The 21,201-nt window shown below is 37.3% G+C and overlaps 1 protein-coding gene across 6 annotated transcripts in view; it reads right to left on the reverse strand.

Moving 5' to 3' along the window:
• Positions 1 to 21,201, reverse strand: part of PIAS2 (protein inhibitor of activated STAT 2) — a 75,594-nt gene that overhangs the window by 48,434 nt on the left and 5,959 nt on the right. For 2 of the 6 annotated variants that reach the window (XR_004421048.1, XM_033087138.1), the window contains exon 1: positions 10,286 to 10,351. The exons of the other annotated variants lie outside the window; for them this stretch is intronic. The gene's annotated coding sequence lies outside the window, so the exon portion shown is untranslated. Of the gene's footprint in view, positions 1 to 10,285; positions 10,352 to 21,201 lie in introns of those variants that run through there. 6 annotated transcript variants of the gene reach the window in all.

A 21,201-nucleotide genomic window follows, 5' to 3' on the forward strand; every position in this document is an offset into this window, starting at 1 on the left:
AGCCCAGAAGCAATTGTTTAAAACTCTCCTTGGCTTCTAATAGTTGTCAGGAATAACACTTTTTAGTTTTCTAAACTGCAAACAAATTTAAATACTGTATTTCCCCGAAAATAAGACCTAGCCGGACCATCAGCTCTAATGCATCTTTTGGAGAAAAAATTAATATAAGACCCGATATTGTATTATATATTATATTAATTATATTATATTATAGTATATTATAGTATGTATTAGACCGGGTCTTATATAATACCCGATCTTAATTCATTTTTGTTCCAAAAGACGCATGGAGCTGATGGTCCAGCTAGGTCTTATTTTTGGGGAAACAGGGTAGCTACCACACAAGCCAGTGTAGCTCTAAATGACACTCTCACAGCAACATGTGTCATAATGCCATTGTCATACTTTAACTCGCTTGATTTTCTCCATGTGTTAAGATGAATATTAAATTTATCTTACCCCTATGCTATGGACAAAAAAGACAGAAAAACAAAACAAAGACGGAAAATCAGAAAATTCTTGGCCTATCTCATCATACACCTGCTCCGGTTTACTCAAGGTTTCATGCATTAAAAAGGACTGACAGCTTTCCAGGCTAAGTGTCTTCCCAAGCAAGAAATGGGACTTCTTCCCTGAAGTCCCCAATCATACTAAATATTTCAACTGAAGTGTGCTTATGTTACAGTAGTATAAGCAACATTCAATCATGGAGAACACTAACACCCAACAAAGACAGTCATAAAGAAACAAGACATCTGTGATTCTTTCTAAAGAAATGGAATACATTACTTTGCTTCCCTCCTTCCAGTTATTTTTAGATATTCTTGTTAAGAAAACCTGTTTTACAGAAATAAAGGAAGAGAACACCAAGTCATCCTAAGCTTGGCTCTCAAAAAGGAGGTCTCATTTCACTTATTGCCAATGGTAACTTTACCTGACAAAGAATGCTAATGAAAATGGCTCTATTAGCTATTGTAAACATACAAACAAAAGGAGAGAAAGAGATAAGGGCTTAGACCTACAAATGTGAAATAACAGGATTCTGCCCCAAAAAAGAAGCCCTCTGGTTTGGGGAAGGGCAAAGAAAACAATAGCAGCCAGGACAGTCTTTGTACTGCAAAATGCTCCAAAGGTAAAGTAATGTCAAGCCCTCCCAAAGACGATGGCTTTGAGACTCGATCGTCTCCTGTGGAAAACTTCACAACAGTAGTAAGTAGTTGTCTGTAGGTCAAATACTAGCATCAAGACTCAGGACCTTGGGAAAGTCACTTCATCCCCCTGGTCAAATCTATTTAAAAACAAACAACAACAAAAACTGCCCTTTATTTAGCATTTACTATTAAGATATTCCCTAAGGAGCTTACTGAGTAAATTCTATGAACGTTTTTCTTAACAATCCTTGCTGGATCCCATTCTTCTTAAAGTGATGCATATTTTTTTTTTTTTTTGACTCAATCTTCAACCCAATTTCAGCCGTCACCAGGTAAGGTGGAGTCTGCCATAACTGCTACGAAGAATGGATTTCAGCTATCATTCTTCCACTGACTTCTGCTGCCTACATCTTTAGTATAATTTTTAAGTGGATTTTATCCAGTCCATCCTGCTGCCTCCCAAAATCTCCCTTCTAATACCTCAGTTACAAATGCTATAAGCTTTACACAGAGGAATTTCTTAAAAAATGCTTGCTGATTGACTTTAAGGAAATTCTCTGAACTACAGAGGAATATGTTGGCATAACGGATTTCTTAAAAAGATACAAAATCTGGATTTCCAAAGAAAAGCTAATATAAATTAAGACTAAGACTTCAAATCAACCTTGTTTCTTTATCAAATCTAAGTAACACAAAATTATAAAAGCTTTTAAAGCTGGGACATTACATAATGGAATATTACACGTAAGTGTGAAGGCAAACTGAAGGTGCTACCTTTAGAAAATAACTCATCAAACAAGTAAATATGATAGTTACATGTGATTACAAGTGAGTAAAAATATTTCCCTGAAATTGCTCTTCAAATCTTAAACATAAGATGGAAACTGCCACACATAGCCCGGAATTTGGGGAGGCCCTAACAGGTTGGAAGCCGTGGTAAAGATCAATACAAACTTTGTAGATCCTCTAGCTGCGATCATGTATTATATGGAGTAGGGAGAGGAGCCGCTGAGGGAAACTGATAAATCACAGTAATATTGCCTATGCCACCTACAACATTAAAACAATCTACAGCTTCATTTATAAGTAGGAATGGATAAAGAAAAACCATCAGATATTCCTAACTACTACCCATTTCAGAGGCCATAGGAGGCCCCCGTTACTGGCCCTGCATTCCTGTGAAATCACATATTCCCTATAACTAAATCCTCTTTTACTTGAGACCCCTTATGTGGATCTCTTCCTTACACACTGATTAAAGTAACTCCTCAGCTAAAGAAATCAAAATTGAAAGTCAACTATTAAAACAAACAATAAAGAGAATAGTACATTTCAAAATCTATAAAGTAAGCCAAAGCTTAGGAGAACATCCCCCTAAATGCTTCTATTATTATACAATACAAGATTGAAAATAAGTAGTAAGTTCAGAAACAAAAAAGTAAGGTGGTCCCTTGGTACCTGGGGGAGTGGTTCCAGGACCAAAATCCACGGATGTGGAACCCGTGGATACAGAAGGCTGACTGTAACAACAAAATAAACACACATCTTCAAAAAGAGTAAAGAATTAAAAAATAAAACATGAATTAGAAAGCAAAAAGCAGAAAAGTCTGTAAAGTCAGGTTCCAAAAGGAATGAAACAGTCCTGAGAATGAGAAAAGGAATATAAAGACCACAAACACTAAGGAAATTTCTTTAAACAAAGAGAGTAGCGTATGCAACTACATTCTAATAACTTAAAGACATAGACAAAAGTTATTTCCAAGAAAAATGTAAATTACTCAAGCTGCTTCAAAATATAGATATATATATACACACACAGATATATCTATATCTGTGTGTGTATATATATACATATATATATATATCTGTGTGTGTGTGTATATATATATATATATATATATATATTTTTTTTTTTTTAAGATTTTATTGGGGAAGGGGAACAGGACTTTATTGGGGAATAGTGTGTACTTCCAGGACTTTTTTCAAGTCAAGTTGTTGTCCTTTCAATCTCAGTTGTGGAGGGCACAGCTCAGCTCCAGGTCCAGATGCCGCTGTTAGTTGCAGAGGGCGCAGCCCACCATCCCTTGCGGGAGTCTAACCGGCAACCTTGTGGGTGAGAGCCCACTGGCCCATGTGGGAATTGAACCGGCAGCCTTCGGCGTTAGGAGCACAGAGCTCCAACCACCTGAGCCACCGGGCCGGCCCAAGAGGTATATTATCTTTGCCTCTCTCCACTTCCAAAAGCATCTACCCAGACAAGATACCTTAATGAATAAATTCTACTAAGCCTTCAAGAAAAAGATGAAATTCTGTTCCTTAAAACTGTTTGAGAGAATAAAAGAAAGTCAAATACATGTTAGAAGACCAACATGGAAAAATTTGTTGAACACAAAATTTTAAAAACATGCAAATTATTGTTTTTCAAACTTCAGCAGGCAGTCTACTCATCCAACCAAAACTTTAGGCAAAAGCCTGATGAAACAGGGGGCCTAGTATGCTACCTCTTCTTTCTCATTTTCCAATACAGACTATAAGGAGTCTTTCTGTAACACATCAATATTTCCTGTGAGTATAGACACGAAAGCCCTCAATGTACCCTAATATAGTTTAATCAAGGAAAATAAAAATGGTTTAACATAAACTTAGTTAATTACTTGGTTCAGATGATCTCTATCCTTATAGTCACAAACTGAAATATTTATGGATAAAATTATACAATATATGGGATTTCCTTTAAAATCATTTGGGGTGACCCAAGTAGCCAAAGCAATATTAAGAACAAAGAACAAAGCTGGAAGTACCACACTCTCTGATCTCAAACTATATTGCAAAGCTGTAGTAATCAAAACAGTAAGGTGTTGGCATAAAAACAGACACACAGATCAATGGAAGAGAACAGAGCCCAGAAATAAAACCACACATATATGGTCAATTAATATACAACAAAGGAGCCAAGAGTATACAATGGGGAAAGGACAGTATCTTCAATAAATGGTGCTGGGAAAACTAGACAGCCACATGCAAAATAATAAAATTGGACCATTATCTGACACCTTACACAGAAGTTAACTAAAAATGGATTAAAGACTTGAATGTAAGACCTAAAACCATAAAACCCTTAAAAGAAAACACAGGCAATAATGAGCTCCATAATATAGGTCTTGGCGGTGATTTTTTTCAACCTGACACCAAAAGCAAAAGCAAAAAAACCAAGTGGGACTACATCAAACTAAAAAGCTTCTGCATAACAAAGGAAACCATCAACAAAATGTAAAGGCAACCTACTGAATGGGAGAAAATATGTGCAGATCATATAGTATCTAATTAGGGATTAATATCCAAAATAGATAAAGAACTAATAAAACCCAATAGCAAAATACCAAACAATCCAATTTTTTAAAAATGGGCAGAAGATCCGAATAGACAGTGTCCAAAGATGACATACAAATGACCAACAGATACATGAAAAGATGGTCAACATCGCTAATCATCGGGGAGATGCAATTCAAAACCACAATGAGATATCACCTCACAGCTATCAGAATGGCTATTATCAGAAAGATGAGAAAAAACATGGATTAAGGAATATATGTTTCTACATAAATGAAATGTATAATAAGGCAGGTGGTGAATACATGGGCAAAAATAAAGGAGGAAAAGGAAACAGGAAATGAAGAGGCAGAGGATTTCCACTTTAAAGGAGGGATGGTCTCATTGAGAAGGAAACTGAGTAACTGAAGGAATAAGAGAGCACCCAATGGATACGGGAGGAAAAGGAGTCCAAGGCACAGGACACAATGGGTGCACAAGTTCTGAGGAGGAAAGCACATGCCTAACACATTGAAGGGAAAGTTAAAAAGCCCATCACTGCTCAACAGTGTAATATAGAAGAATGAGTATTAAGATAGTAAAATCATGAGCTAAAAATGATAAAACTGAGGAGGGAGGTGATCAGCTTAAACAAACATTTACTGTATAAAACTAACATCAAATTTGTGAGGCTAAGAAAAGCTAGAACAAAAATGCTGGGCAACAGTGGCACGCGTATAAGTTGGTAGTGTGGTATACAGTTTCAAGTATTCTGTAGATGAGAAAAAGATAGTAAATTTAGACTTCCATACATGTATTAAAACTTCAAGAAAATTCATGAAAACTTCAAGAGTTTTAATTGAAAAGGTATATAATTTCACAACTAGTAAATGGGGAAAACAGGAGATAGAGAAAAGGGAAAAAAATCTCCTCAAAAGGTGGCAAGAAAACAGATGGAGAGAGAAAACACAGAAAAAGTAGGAAGCAAAAAATGAAGAGGTAAAGAAAAGCAAATACATTAGTAATTCCAACAAATATAAATGAAATAAACTCTAACTAAAGGAGCAAGATTAGTGATATCACCACAGAAACTACAGACATCAAAGAGAGAATACAAGAATACTATGAACAACTCTATACACATAAATTTGGCAACTTAGATGAAAAGACCAATTCCTTGAAAAATACAAACCACCAAAACTCACCAAATATGACACAGATCATGTGACTACCCACCAACTACTCAAAAAACTTAATTCATAATTAAAAGAAACGACCAGGCTCAGAATATTTTACAGGGGAAGTCTACCCAACATTTAAAGAATTAACACCCAGTCTGTGTAATTTCTTCCAGAAAATATAACAGAATATTTTCAAATTCATTTTATGAAGCTAGTATTTCCCTGATATCAAATCCAAAGACAGTACAACAAATAAAACTACAAATCAATATCCCCCGTGAATATAAATGCTAAAATACTAAAAATATTAGCAAATAGATTTCAGCATCTTATAAAAAGAATTATACACCATGACCAAGTGATGTTTGTTCAAGGGATGCAAGCCTGGTTCAATGTTTGAAATCAACATAGTACACTTTATTAGTAGCTGAACAAGATAAATATGTGATAATAACAATTAATGCAGAAAAAGCATTTGATAAATTCAACACCCGCCCATGATAAAAATTTTCAGAAAAACAGAAACAGAGAAAAACATCCTCAACTTGACAGAAAGCATCTACAAAAAAATCTAGAGCTAAGATACTTAACGGTGAAAGACTGACTGCCTCCCTCTAAGATGGGGAACGAGGCAAAGATGTCTACTCTGAGCTGTGTAGTGCTGAAGTTCTCGCTGGTGGGAAAAGACAAAAGGAAATAAAAGGCATACAGTTGGAAAAATATAAAGGAAAAAAAATAAACCTGCCTGTATTTGAAGGTTCCCAAGGAATCTACAAAACAACTTGTAGAACTAATAAATGAGTTCAGCAAGGTCGCAGGATATGAAGACCAACACATAAATACCAATCACATTTCTATATACTAACAAAGAATATGTGGAAACAAGTTTTAAAAAAATACCATTTATAATCGCTCCAAAGAAAATTAAAATACGTATGTTTTAAAACATAACAAAACATGCACTTGAATGCTGAAAACTATCAAACACTAATGAAACAAGTCTAAGCTAAATAAATGGGTTCTTCAGGGATTGGAAGACTCAACAAAGTAACAACATCAATATTCCCTAAACAGATATACAGATTTAACACAGTTCCTACCCAAATCCCACCAAGATTTTTTTATAGATATACATTCTTCTAAAATGTATATGAAAAGGCAAAGGAACTAAAAGAGCTAAAACAATTTTGAAAAAGAATAGAGTTATCAGTCTATCCTATTTCACATCTTAGGTCAGTAATCAGGACTGGGCTATTAGCAGAGAGACACATATGTCAATGGAAAAGGATAAAGAAATAGACCTACACAAATATGCCCAAATAGTTTCTGACAAAAGTGCAAAAGTAACTCAAATGGAGGAAAGACAGACGGCCTTTCAATAAATGGTGCTGGAGCAACTGCACATCCATAGATAGACCAAAAAACAAAGAACTTCCACCTAAGTCTCACATTTTATACAAGAACTAACTCCAAATGGATCACAGACTTAAGTGTTAGAATAAAACAACAAAACTTTTAGGAAAAAACAAGAAGAAAATCTTCAGGACCTAGGGCTATAAAAAGACATCAAGTGTTAGACGTGATGCTCAAAGCAAGATCCACAAAAGGTAAAACGATACAGTGGAATTCACCAAAATTAAAACTTGTGCTGTTATGACCCTGTTAAAAGGATGAAGAGACAATCGACAGGCTTGGAGAAAATATTTACAAAGCACACATCCAACTGTCATGCTCCTGCTCCCCACATAAGAATGCAGGACATGGCTAGGCCAAAAAGGAACACCCACAGAGCCATAGATGGGGAGCCATGCCACTATATTCTCACTGCCGTCTGGGTTGGAGACACAGGAAGCAGGAGCCACACGATCCACAACCTGCTGTCCACTTCTCTGCCAACCAACCAACCCCTGCTAACTGCAATCTGCCGTGCTAACTGCAATCCACTCTCGCTAGCTCAGCCACCGTCTTCTTGCTAGTCCCCATTTTCTGCTAGCGTAGCCACAGCAGTTATATTACTGGCCAATGGCTCACTGGTTACAGCTGATGGCAAACTATCCACAGCTGATGGCCATCCAATCACAGTTGACGGCCGTTTACTACCTGAGCCAGCCCTTTTCCACGTGAGGCCTGGAAACTGCCCTCTTGGCTCTGTCCCCACACCAACAAACAACTAGTATCTAAAATGTATCTAAAACTCTCAAAACTCAACAGAAGGAAAAAAATCCAATTAGAAAAAGGACAAAAGACATAAAGAGACATTTCACCAGTGGGAATATACAAATGAAAAATAAGCACGAAAGTATCTTCAGTATCATTACCCACTAGGGGAATGCACATTAAAACCTTACCGAGATATCACTAGATACATACCAGAATGACTAAAATGAAAAACACTGAAATACCACACGCTGGCTAGGATGCAGAGAAACGGGATCACTCCATACATTGCTGGTAGGAAGGGAAAATGGTACAGCCACTCTGGAAAACAGTTCGGCAAGTTCTTTAAAATCTTATGTACAAGAAGCGTACAGCCCAGTAATTGCAGCCCTGGGCATTTATCCCAAGAAATGAAAACTTATGTTCACAAAACACCTATGCACAAATTTTTACAGCACTTTTATTCATAATAGCCAAAAACTGTAATCAGCCCCGATGCCTTAAAGAGGTCCGTGGTTAAACAAACCCCTGCTGTGGAATACTACTCCACAAGGAAAAGGGAGCACTACTCAACACTTGATACACACAGCAACAAAGAGGAGTTTCCAGGGAATGATGCTGAGTGAGAAAAACCAAACCCAAAAGGTGACATACTGTACGGTTCCATTTACATAACGTCCTTGAAAAGACAAAATCATAGAAATAAAGAACAGATGAATGGTCCCAGAGATTAAGGGGAGAGAAAGAAGTGGGTGTGATTACAAAAATGACAACATGAGGGTCCTCGTGATGGAAAGGGATGTATCTTGTCTGTGTCCATAATACCCTGGCTGTGGTCCTGCACTACAGTTTTGCAAGATGTTACCACTGGGGGCAACTGGGTAAAGAGTACATGGGATGTCTCTGTATTATGTCTTGGCAACTGACTGAACTGACAATTATCTTAATAAAAAGTTTAAAATTACAAAAAGCAAGACCATCAGTAACATGATGTTCAGAAGAGACGAAAGTAGAACGTACAGGGAGGGAGAATTTTAAAAATCAGCCAAAATGAGCTAATGAAAAGAAAAACAGTGTAGGTACAGCAATATCAGACAGCAGTGTGTAATACAAAAAGCATTCCTAGACAGTCACTACACAGAGTAAAAGTTTCAATTCAACAGAAAATATCACAAATTTAAACTTTCATGTACTAATAACAACTTAAAAATACATTTTAAAAATTGATAGAACTACAAGAAAAACTGGAAAAACATAAAAAGATTCTCTAAAACATAAAGATACAAGATTTGAACAACAGAATTAAGATGCCTAACTACTGGCATATATAAATCTTTGCACCAATAATTGAAGAATAGACATTCTCTTCAAGTACAAACAAAAATTATAAAAACTGGTAACACAGTCTCAACAGATTCCAAAGGACTGATATCATACAGATCATGCTGTCTAACCACAACACACTTACAAATCAATAACTAAACAAACCCCCATACGGTTGGGAATAAAAAGTTTAAATAACTCATAAATTAAAGAATTCACAGTGGAAAATAGAAAAATAGTGATAATACTGCACATCAAAACTTGTGTGATGCAGGAAAAACGATACACAGAAATTCATGGTCTTAAATGCCTATGTTAAAACGTTGAAAATAAGCAAGGCGTCCAACTTAATTAGAAAAATAGAAATGAACCCAAAGGAAGCATAAGGAATGAATAGAAATTAATGAGATAGAGGAAGGATACACTAAAGGGCATAAAAAAGACAAAAACTTGATTCTTTGAAGTCTTTAAAAATTGCCAAACTTTTAGCTTTTAAAAACTGATCAAGGAAAAGAAGGCTTAAAAAGAAAACGGACATTAACTGCAGGCACTACAAAATTAGAGATCAACAAATTAATGCCATAATTTCAAGAACATGGATAAAATGGACAACTTTCTATTAAAGTACACCCTGCCAAAACCAGTTTGAAAATTGAATACAAACAATCCTATAACCAAAGCAAATGAATCCGTGGTTAAGAAGTGTCCCACAAAGAAAACACCAGTAACAATTTTACAAGGGAATTCTACCAAACACTTAACAGCATTCTAATCTTACAATAACTCTTCCAGAACTGGAAAAGCATGTATTTTTAAAATTACAGGTCAATATTGCGCATTATTAGAGGCAAAAATCCTGAATTAACTATCTTCAAACTGAATCCAACAATGAAAAAAAGAGACAGATCAGGGTTCACTTTATACTTGGAACACAGGTTGATTTAAACATCAGAAAATGAATCAATGTATTTCATCATATTAACAGATTACAGGAAAAAAACCCAACAGGAGGTTACAGAATAAAATCCTCTCAAAAGATGCAGAAAAAGTTGCTGATAAAATTCAACATCCATTTTTTAAAATTAGCAAACCAGTAATAGAAAGGAACATCCTTAACCTGAAAAGATTATCGACAGTAAACCTACAGTAAGCATCATACTTAACTGTGAAACTCTGAAAGCATTTCCTTTAAAATCAGGAACAAGATCAGGATGCCCCCATCATCGCTTCTATTCAACATTGTACTGGAGATCCTAGCCAGCACATTAAGACAAGAAAAACAAAGAAAGAAAAAAAAGCATAAGAATTGGAAAGGAGGAAACAAAGAGGTCATTATTCACAGATTGGTCTGTCTGCATAGAAAATCCAAACGAATTCTACAGATAATTTATCACACGAGTATAGCAAGGTTGTTATACAGAGTCAAATTTTACTTCTATACACCAGCAACGTAGAAAATATAATTATATAAAAATACCATTTATGATTTGCTATAAAAATAAGATACCCAGAAATAAATGTAACAAAATGTTTGCAATAGTTTAGTTGAAGAAAATTATAACTTTGAGAAACACAGTAAAAGACCTAAATAAATGGAGATTACAATGTTCATGGTTAAGAAAACTTAACAAAATGTTAATTCTCTCCAAATTGGTTTCGATTCAATGCATTTCCCATCAAAATCCCAACAGGTTTTTTTTTTGTGTGTGTGTGTGTGTGTGTGTGTGTGTGTGTGTGTGTGTAGCTAGGTAACTTAAAAAGATAATTCTGCAAGTATATGGAGAAGGAAACAGCCAAGAATCTCCTTAAAGAACCACAAGTCAGGAGGACTTGACCTACTTCCATGTACCCCAATAACTGACTAGATAGACTGTTTCAAACCAACCCTCCCAGTGAAAACCCAAACACTGAACATAACATAAAAAAACATCTGTCTGAAGGCATAAGGCGCTGCAAAGATAGCAAAGACCTGCGGATAGGTTGAAAAGTCAAGTAGAAGTTTGAACAGACTGACAGGGTTGGGGAAAAGAGAAGATATTTGTGAAATATAACCAGTAAGAGCTGGTATCAGTGATATGTAATGAACTCCTACAAATAAATATGAAAAAGACAGATGGCCCAATATAAAAATGGGTGTAAAACTTGGCAAACCACGTCACAAAAGATATCCAAATGGCCAATAAGTATATTAAAAGGGGCTTAACATCATTACCCGTTAGAGGAATAAGGGAATGCAATTTAAAAGCACTGAACATCCACCAAAATATCTAAAATTAAAAGGGTGGACAAGAAAGGACACGGAGCAACTGGAACTCTTATTATTTTGCTAGTGAAAAGGCATAAACAAACTACAGCTACATACAATATACACAATACAAAGGAAGAGAAAAAGAGGATAAAGCTCTTATAAATTAAAAATATAATTTCTGAAATAAGTTCTGTAGAAAAACTCAAAGACAAAGTCAGGAAACTCTTCCAGAGTGTAAACAAATAAAACTTCAAGGAAGTCCAACATTCACCTGTCAAGAGTCTCAGAGAAAATAGAAAAGGAGGTGAAGAAATGATCAAAGAAATAGAAGATAATTCTTCAGACCTGAAGAGTCTTAGAACTGAGAAGGTATCCTCACCAATGAATGAAACATGCCTACAACTAAACACATTTCACAAAAGCAAAGATAAAGAGATCACCATAAAGACTGTAAACAGTTACTACAAAAGGATAATCATCAGATTTGCAATGGACCTCTATTAGCAACACCGGGTGTCTTAAATTCCTACAGCAAAGCTTTCGAAGTTCAGAGCGAAAAAAATGTATTATCAACTTAAAATTCTGTATCTAAATTTTCGATCAGAAACAAAGGCAAGCCATTTTCAAACATTCAAGAAATTAGAAAATTTATCACCAGCATGTATCCTTGCTGAAACAACTACCCATGATTATATTCCAGTAAAAATTGAAGGAAAAAAAAAAGACATGGTATCCAAACAACAGACCTAACACAGGAGTGCAATGTAAAGTAATCCCAGGATGACAGCTGTATAAGCCACCAAGAAAGCAAGCTGCCCAAATGAGATAAGGTCGAGCGCTCCAGAAAGCCTATCTTCAAGAAAAGCTGAATGGTTAAAAGATCAGAACACACTGTAATATGAAATTTTAAAAATGATATCCATGAGCTTCCCTCACTCAAGCAGGACTTTGTTGTACTTCTTTAAGGAGCACTGGTTTAGTAACAGAAGTTGCTCTACAGCTCCACATGAATTATACAGCTCCACATGAATTAGTTCTACAGTGACTAAGACGTATCATCAGCATACATTTTACAAAGCGGATTCTTAGTACTCAATTTCTAGAATCTCCTGTAGAAGCACAGTTTAGAAGAGTTATAAACCATAATATAAATGCTATAAATCTTGATAATGTAATAAAAAATGAAAGCAGGATGGAAAGGATGTGTGGAGGTAAGAGAAACAAAGGGAAATGGGTGGATGTTAAATCCTTCTTGGAAAGGCTGGGAATTGAACAGATGTCTAAAGTTGATAGGCCAAAAACAGAAATTTAACTATTACAAAAAGTTAAAAATAATCAACAACAGAATTAGGAAAAAGTGGGAAACATAATGACCTAAATTTCTTATCTACTAGAAAGTCAAGCAACAGATACTGTTAAGAATTAAAAGAAAACTCAAGGTATAGAAAGATAGGTGGTATTTTTGAGTTTTGGAATTAACCTAAAAAATTTTTAAAAAAACAAAAAACAGTTTAAGGCAGTTATATCAGAAGTGGGACTTAGTGGGGAAAGGAAGGACTTTTCCTTTGGAATTATCCTGCACTGTCTGCACAAGTATTGCTTTTATTTGGGGGGGGGGGGTAGGGAGAAGAGGGGAGCGATGAGGAATGGAAATAAGAGAATAAAAAATATTAAAACCATTTTCCAGATTAGAAAAAAAGTAAAATTACTTGTTCGACATCATAAATTGAATAGCATACTAATATCAAAAAAATACACATTCTGTGACATAATCAAGATTTTCTCTTACTATGAATAAGCAAATGGAGAGCTCTGAATGTCTTTGTTAGGTTTATATTGTCTGCAAAGTCAAAAAAAAAAACCACATTTGTTTCAAACTATTTTTCCAAAAAGTCTAGGGAAAAGGCCACATTACTAGGGGGTCCAAAATGAACATTCATAGAAAACAGTTTGGACTATGACACCAATTGATACCACATAACACTTGTACTTCAATTCAACTGTGATGGTGAGGTACCTGAAGAAAAACACTACCTGTCAAGACAGCTCAATAAGGAAAGAATCATCTTTCAAAATATAGGGCTGAGAAAACTGCATATCCACATGCAAAAGAAGCTGAATCCCTATCTCACACCATAAACTAACATTAATTCAAAATGGATCAATGATCTTAATGCAAAAGCTAAAACTATAAACTCTTCGATGAAAATGGGAGTAAATCTTTATGACGCTGGATTAGGTAATGGTTTCCTAGACTTGACATCAAAAGCACAAGCAACAAACAAAAAGTAGATAAACTTTGTCAAAATCAAAACCTTTGGAGCTTCAAAGTACACTATCGAGAAAGTGAAGACAAGTATACAAAAAGAAAATGTTTGCAATCACGTATCTGATGCAGAACTTGTATCTGGAATACATAAAGAACTTAAACTTAATAAAAAAACAAATAACCCAATTAAAAAACGGGCAAAAGGTGTGAACTGATGTTTCTCCAAAGAAGATGTATAAATGACCAATAAGCACATGAAAAGATGCTCAACATCATTAGGCATCAGGGAAATGCAAACAAAACCACAATGACATACCGCTTCACACCCATGAGATCGAGGGTGTGGAGAAATTAGAACCCTTATACACTGCTGGTGGGAGTATAAAATGGTGTGGCAGTTTTGGAAAACAGTACAGCAGGTCCTCAAAAACTTAAGCACAGTTACCACATGACCCAGGAATTCCACTCCTAGGAAACTACCCAAGAACACTGAAAAACATATGTCCACATAAATTTATACACTAGTAGATGAATGTTCATATTAGCCAAAAAGTAGAAACAACCCCAATGTACATAAATTTATGAATGGATAAACAAACTGTAGTCTAGTCCATACAATGGAATACTATTCGGCCATAAAAAGGAATACAAGTACTGATGTATGCTACATGAACCTTGAAAAGCCTGTTAGATGAAAGAAGCCAAACACAAAGGGCTACATGTATGATTCTACTTCTACGAAATGCCCAGAATAGGCAAATCCATAAACAGAAAGTAGATTAGTGAATGTTGAGGGCTGGGGGAAAGAGAGTATAGGGAGTGACTCCTAATGGGTACATGATTTCTTTGGGGACGATGAAAATGTTCTGGAATTAGATGGTGGTGACAGTTGCACAACTCTATAAAGGGACCAAAAACCCTGAACTGAATACTTTAAAAGGCTGAATTTTATGGTATGGGAAGTATATCCCAATTTTAAAAAATCTAAAAAGACTAGTTAAGATCCAATCCAGAAAAATAAAGGCAAAAATGCTGAGTCAAGAGAAACATCTGGAGAATGTTATACTTAGAAAAATGTCAGCTTTATCAGGAAAGATACTTGTGTTTACCAGAGGAAAGGTGCAGACCTAAGGAGCAAAGAAGTGCAAAAGTGTCTACTATAGGTAAGAATATCTTGGTTTAATGACTACTAGGAATTAACGATTTCATTTTAATTTAAATACAATTGACCCTTGAATAACACAGGTCTGAACCGTACCATGTATGAACAGGTACACTCATACATGGGTTTTTTTTCCCCAACAAATACAGTTGGCTCTTCCCCATCCAAGGGTTTTGCATCTGTGATTCAACCAGTCACAGGTCAAAAACAGTATTTTTGCATTCCCAACTGCAGTTTCCCAACCAAGGACTGAAAATACTGTTTTCAATCTGTGATTGGTTGAGTATTTGAAGGGCCAACTATGGAGTCAAAAGATATGTGCAGATTTCCAACAGCGCAGGGGTCAGGGCCCATAACCCTGCCTTTGTTCAAGGGTCAACTAACTATATTTAGTTTAGTATTATTAGTTTCAGGTGTACAAAACAATGTAATAGACATGTATACCGCTCACAAGTGACAACCCCCTCCCCGAACCTACTACCCTTCTGACATCGTATACAGATAGCTGTTACAGTTCCACTGACACTCTTCCTTATGCTGTACTCCACATCCTGTGACTATATATTAACTATATTTAGTTTTGAACGTGCTTTCATAGCCATGATCTCAAGTGAGGTCCTCCTGGAAATTTCAGTTGTGTCCATTAATAGCCTTGAATCACATGGTGGATTCTGTTACACCTATCGTATCTATTAGACTATTTCCTTGCCCAATAGTTGGGGGTAGGAGGGATGAGGCCCTCTTAACTCAAATCCCTCACTAACTTCCCATTCTCCTTCTGCAACCCAACAGCATCTAAAGCTACCAGGATGACAAGTCCTGCTAGGTATAAGGAACCCAACACTCAAGCCTTCTAGACGGAAAACCTTGTTATAAAACTACTTAAGCCTCAGTATAAAAGATTTTCTGCGTCTGGTTTACCAGTATCGATTCTTAAATTAATTAAGCAAGAAGCCCATTCTACTAAGGTGGCATTAGTTCTGCCGTGCCTACATAAGTAAACCAAAACCTAAGCCTGTAAATACCTCCAGCTGATGAAAGCAAAACCTAAAGACAACCATCACAAACAGCCAACTAGGGCTTAAGGCTATAGCCAGTCAATAATTTCCTTACTTTGCTTTCACCCTTTCTCTATAAAAGTTTTTCCCCACCTCTGGTCAACAGAGTACTTCTGATGGAGAAACTGACCTAAAATGGTTCCCTGCCACATGGAACCGACCTAAGATGGTGGCCCGAGCGGAGAGAGAAGTCCCCAGCCTAAGCCCCAGCCCACTTCCACATAACCCCCTCCAAGCCACACCCCGAGCCAATCACCACACGACACCACCCCTTCCCCAACTCAAGGAAGTCCCCAACCCATAAAAACCTGCTCACAACCTTGCTAGGGGCTCAGTCTTTGGGAAGGATCCCACTGACCCCCTGGTAATAAAGCTGACTCTCCTAACTCTTTGAGTGCCGCTTGGGTTCTTTCCGGTCCTGGTATCCCTAACACTTCGGCCCACTTCCGGTTTGATATTGCCCAATTCGAATTAAGTTTTGCTCAAATAAATTCCTAAAATGTTAATATGCCTCAGTTCATCTTTTAACAGGTCTGGTGTCAGATGCAGGACCCAGAAGAGACCCCCCAACAACCCCAAAGAGCAAGAAGCAACCAGGTGAAGGCACCCACTGAGCCCACTGAGCCCACTACTTTCCTGCTGCATCTGGAGGTGACAGGTAAGTCCCTCTCAAATATGAGTTCCACAGTTTTTGTGTTTAAAAGAGCACTTCGAATTTACTTGAGTATTTCTTTCTCATGACTGGGTCTGGGGTTGGCAGACTTAAAAGAAACCGAACTGGATCCAACTTGGGTTGGACTGGATCTAACTCAGGTAATAAGGGGGGAAAAAGAGAAAGGTGGGTGCCTCTGAGTCCACACAATCTGGGACTCCTCCATCTGGGGCCCGTGGCTAACTGTATATAGAAAAATTATGGGCCCAGAACTTGTGTTTTTCTGAACCCATGGTCAATAAATAATCTTGAAGTACAGTGGTCACAGTAGGGAAATTTCAACCTAGATAAGCCTATCCATTTATGAGGTGCTCTAGAGAAAAAAGGGTCCCGAATTTCCCCCTAAACAATGGGACGTATTTTTTTATTGGTATGCAAAGGTTCTAAAAAACTAAATGAATTTTAAAAATGCCTCTTTAAAAGCTGCTTTACAAAAGGCAAATGAAAAGTTTAAGCAACAAGCTGATGGTGAATCTAAAAGGAAGTGTACACTTTTTCAAACTGTCTTCCCTTTACCCTTCTCTTCCTAAATATCCTGAACCTACTAATCCCTGTACTCAATTGCCTTTCACTCTGAAGATGAGCTAGAGATTAAACAAAGGCCTTTTAAAGTGAGGCCATCTATTGAGCTTGGAAAACCAAATGCATTACATTCATCTTTTCTCTATGGTCAAAGGCTGAACTTCCGGCCACTGTCAAAGATTTTCCAAACCCTAAAGAGAATGCTCAAAAACTCAGTAAGTTGGAATTCTAAGTAGAGCTTATAATCTGGAACTCCTGGATATCTACCAACTTATTCATATGACATTAGGACCTAGCGACACCTGAATGTAGATGGCTAAAGCCACACGGAAAGATCCCAAGAGCAATATTAAAGACCCACATACTAATCGCTCTGCCAGGGTTGGCCCAAAACACACTAGAAAAATAGCCCACGACCTACTTGAAAGTACTGATAAGGCATTTTCTTCAAAAGACTGACTGCTCTATCATTCGATCTTGCAAACGAAAGAAGGATGAACCAATATCAGACTAAAAAATTAGAAAACAATTCTGTGAAACATTCTGGGCTTTATCAAACACAGAAAACGCCTTGATTTCCTTATTCATTAGCAGGCTCCAGTCCAAACTAAACAAAGAGACACAAGCTGGGCTGGGAAACTGCCCCTTTTGCTGAATTAACAGCCCTAGCTGAGCATTTGGAAAAAACTTGCAGCAAGATAAAATTTAAAAAGCCAATAAACTTATGGCCCTGCAGTTACAACAGCTCCACAGGCTGAGAACCTCCGCGTACACATTTCAAGCCAGAACCTAGAGATCCTCCATTCAGGAACACTTTGCCCCAAAATGCCTGCCTCTACTGTAAACAACCAGGGCACTGGAAAAGGGAATGCCCCATGCTGAACCCATTGTTTAATAGACCTCCACCTATTAATCGAGACTGTTTTTCCTTTGGGGAAGTCTTAAAAAAATTTGATTACCGAAATAATAATCATTGATGGGGCTCTGAGGAATTGATGGGGCTCTGAGGAATCCTTCAGTAAATTGCTCTTCATGATATCTCTAAACGAGCAAGAGGAAACACTAAGATAAAAATCAATGGAAAATTCTGTATCGTATTGGAGGATAGTTCCATAAAACAGCAAATCCCTGGGAGTAGAGAATATTTCTGTACTGGAAGTTTCTAACCAAATTCAAAGGGCACCTGAGTCTAAACCGGTCCAGATAACACTAGGGCCATTTTCAGGAAACCACATTTCCTTCTGTGTGACTGACACTGTCCCAGTAAACCTGTTAGGATGAGATTTTGCTTTCTAAAACGAAAAGTCATATAAAACTTAACCAAGAAGGAGAAATGATCTTAGAATTTCCTGACCCTCCTGAACCTGAGCTACTGTGCTCCTGTGCAAGCAGGAATGGATGAAATTGAGAAAGTATAAAAGCCCTGATCTCTCAGAAGTGCCTGAATGCTGATGGGTTTCTTCTTCAACAAAGGCAAAATTAAGAGCTCTGAACCCAAGAAAATCCAAATAGATCATTCTAAACCCCTGCCTAACTCCCCTCATATCCACTAAAACCAGAAGCTATCCTAGGACTCTCACCAACTGTAGAAGACTTAAGAAAGGACTTATAATTCTGTGCACTAATCCCTGTAACATTCTGATCTTATTCATTAACAAACCAAATGGATGAAGTTGGAAATTTGTCCAGGGTCTGCGTGCAGTTCATAAAACTGTGATACCAAGGTTTCCTATAGTTACAAATCCCAATACCTTGTTATCTAAGGTACTTACAGACTCAAAATGATTCACAATGGTGGATCTTTGATCTACTTTCTTCAGTATCCCAGTTGACAAGGAGGATCAATATTTGTTTACCTTCACTTGGAAAAAACTAGAAATATACCTGGACTGTAATGCCACAAGATACACTGAAGCCCTATCCTATTTTTTTACAGGTTTTACATCAAGACTTGGCAACCTTATAATTCCCTAAGAACTCTACACTCATTCAATATGTAGACGACTTATTGCTAACTTCCCCTCCAAGGGAGGATTCAGAAATAGATGCAATTTATCTATTACAGCAATTAGTTTGTAAAGGCCACAAGGCCTCCAAGGGAAAACTCCAATTCTCAAAAGAGAAGGTTCACAGCATAGGGCACGATTTGACTGCAGAAGGCATTTCCCTCTCACCTGAAAGCATAAACACTATCCAAAATTTCCCTAGACCTGCATCTAAATTACAATACAGGAGCCTCCTTGGACTTGCAGAATACTGTAGATCTTGGGTTCCATATTTTTCTCTGATTGCAACTCCCCTATAGGAGCTTACAAGGAACTCAATTCCAGAGCCCTTACCTGGGAAGATAATCATGGCAAGACTTTACCCAACTAAAATTGGCCCTACAACAAACTCCAGCCCTAAGACTCCCAAAGTATACTAACCCTTTCAGCTTATTTGCCCACGAGCGTGATAACCAGGCACAAGTTCTAACACAAGAGCATGGAGGAACACACAGACCTATTCCTATAGCGTACAATTAGAACCAGCAGCCAGAGCATATCCAAACTGTTTGAAAGCAGTAGCCACAGCAGCTAAATTGAGGGAAGCTTCAACTGAATGGGTCTTAGGATACGACTTACAAGTACCTCATCCTACTGAGAGTCTATTAAGGTCCAATCAGACTCAACATTTTTCAGCAAGCAGACTAATACCTTATGAATAATAAGGAGAATAATACCTTATTCTCCTTTCACCTTCTGAACTCCATCTTTAAGCACTGCAACTTGCTCAACCCTGTGACCCTTGCCTGACGATGGCACCGATCACTGTTAACTGCGTAGATGCGGGGTCACGGTTAAGCCCTCGCTTACAAACACATTAGAAAGCCCAGATTTAATGCCCTTCATTGCTGGGTCCTGTGCTAAGAATGCAGAAAGGAAGTGTCACGCAGGATATGCTGAAACAAGCCAACGTGAACTACTGGAAAAGGGGATCCTTCCCCAGTTTAAGTCTGCTCAACCAGCAGGCCTACATGCCCTCACTCAGGCTTGGCAGCTGGTCAAAGAAAAAGCAGCAGACATTTATACTGAGAGCAGATATGCCCTTGGGGTGGTCCATGACTTTGGTATGTTATAGATACAGAGGGTTCCTCACTTCTACTGGAATCCCAACCAAATTGCAATTAAAACTGAAGCTCATACTAGAAAAACAGAACCTGCGTATCTGGGAAATGCTCTAGCAGACTTCCATGCTACATTAGCCAGAACTAAAATTATTACAATATGCAACTTGAACGAACTCCATAAGATTGAGTCTAACCAAATTACTTATGATAATTTACATAAAAGACAAAAGCAGGCACCTAAGCTGGAGTAACAATGTTGAGACCAATAAGGGTGCAAAGTTAATATTAAACAAGGACTCACTGAGGGCCCGGACGGCCACGTGGTTCTTCCTGCACCCTTACAAATGTCATTACTAAAAGCTCTACATTCAGCAACTCATCATGGCACGGACACAATATGGAAAAGTATTGATGGGATGACTGCTCCAAGGTCGCGAAAGTCGTTTACAACCGGTGTCTTATTTGTCAAGCCCATGACCCTGGAAAGACCACTAAGGTATTGTTAGATGGAGCATCCCCACCACCTACTAGACCTTTGGACACTTACAAATGGGCTTCATTCAATTGCCTCCCACAATGGGTAATCAATATGTTCATATTGTAATTGTTTGTATGTTCTCAGGCTGGACTCAAGCCTTTCCATGCAGAAAAGCTGATGCCACAACAGTGGCTAAGAAACTTTCAGAAACTGTATTTCCTTTATGGAGTATACAGAGAAATCTCTAATGATAGGAGAACTCATTTCACTGGACAAATAATTAAGCAATTAAATAAGGCACTGCTGACACATTGCATTTACTGTCCTTAGTCATCTGGAAAGTTGAATGGACAAATGGAAAGTTAAAACTAAAGCTAGCTAAATTAATAGAATCAACTGGACTGCCCTGGACAAAAGTTCTCACCATTGGTTTTGATGGCAATTAGATCAACACCTATAGAAAAGCATAAATTAGCACATTATAAAATAGTAACAGAAAGACCTATGTCTTTTATGATAGAA

The sequence above is a fragment of the Rhinolophus ferrumequinum genome, chromosome 19 (genome assembly GCF_004115265.2).
Source record: "Rhinolophus ferrumequinum isolate MPI-CBG mRhiFer1 chromosome 19, mRhiFer1_v1.p, whole genome shotgun sequence".
NCBI classification, from domain to species: Eukaryota; Metazoa; Chordata; class Mammalia; order Chiroptera; family Rhinolophidae; genus Rhinolophus; species Rhinolophus ferrumequinum.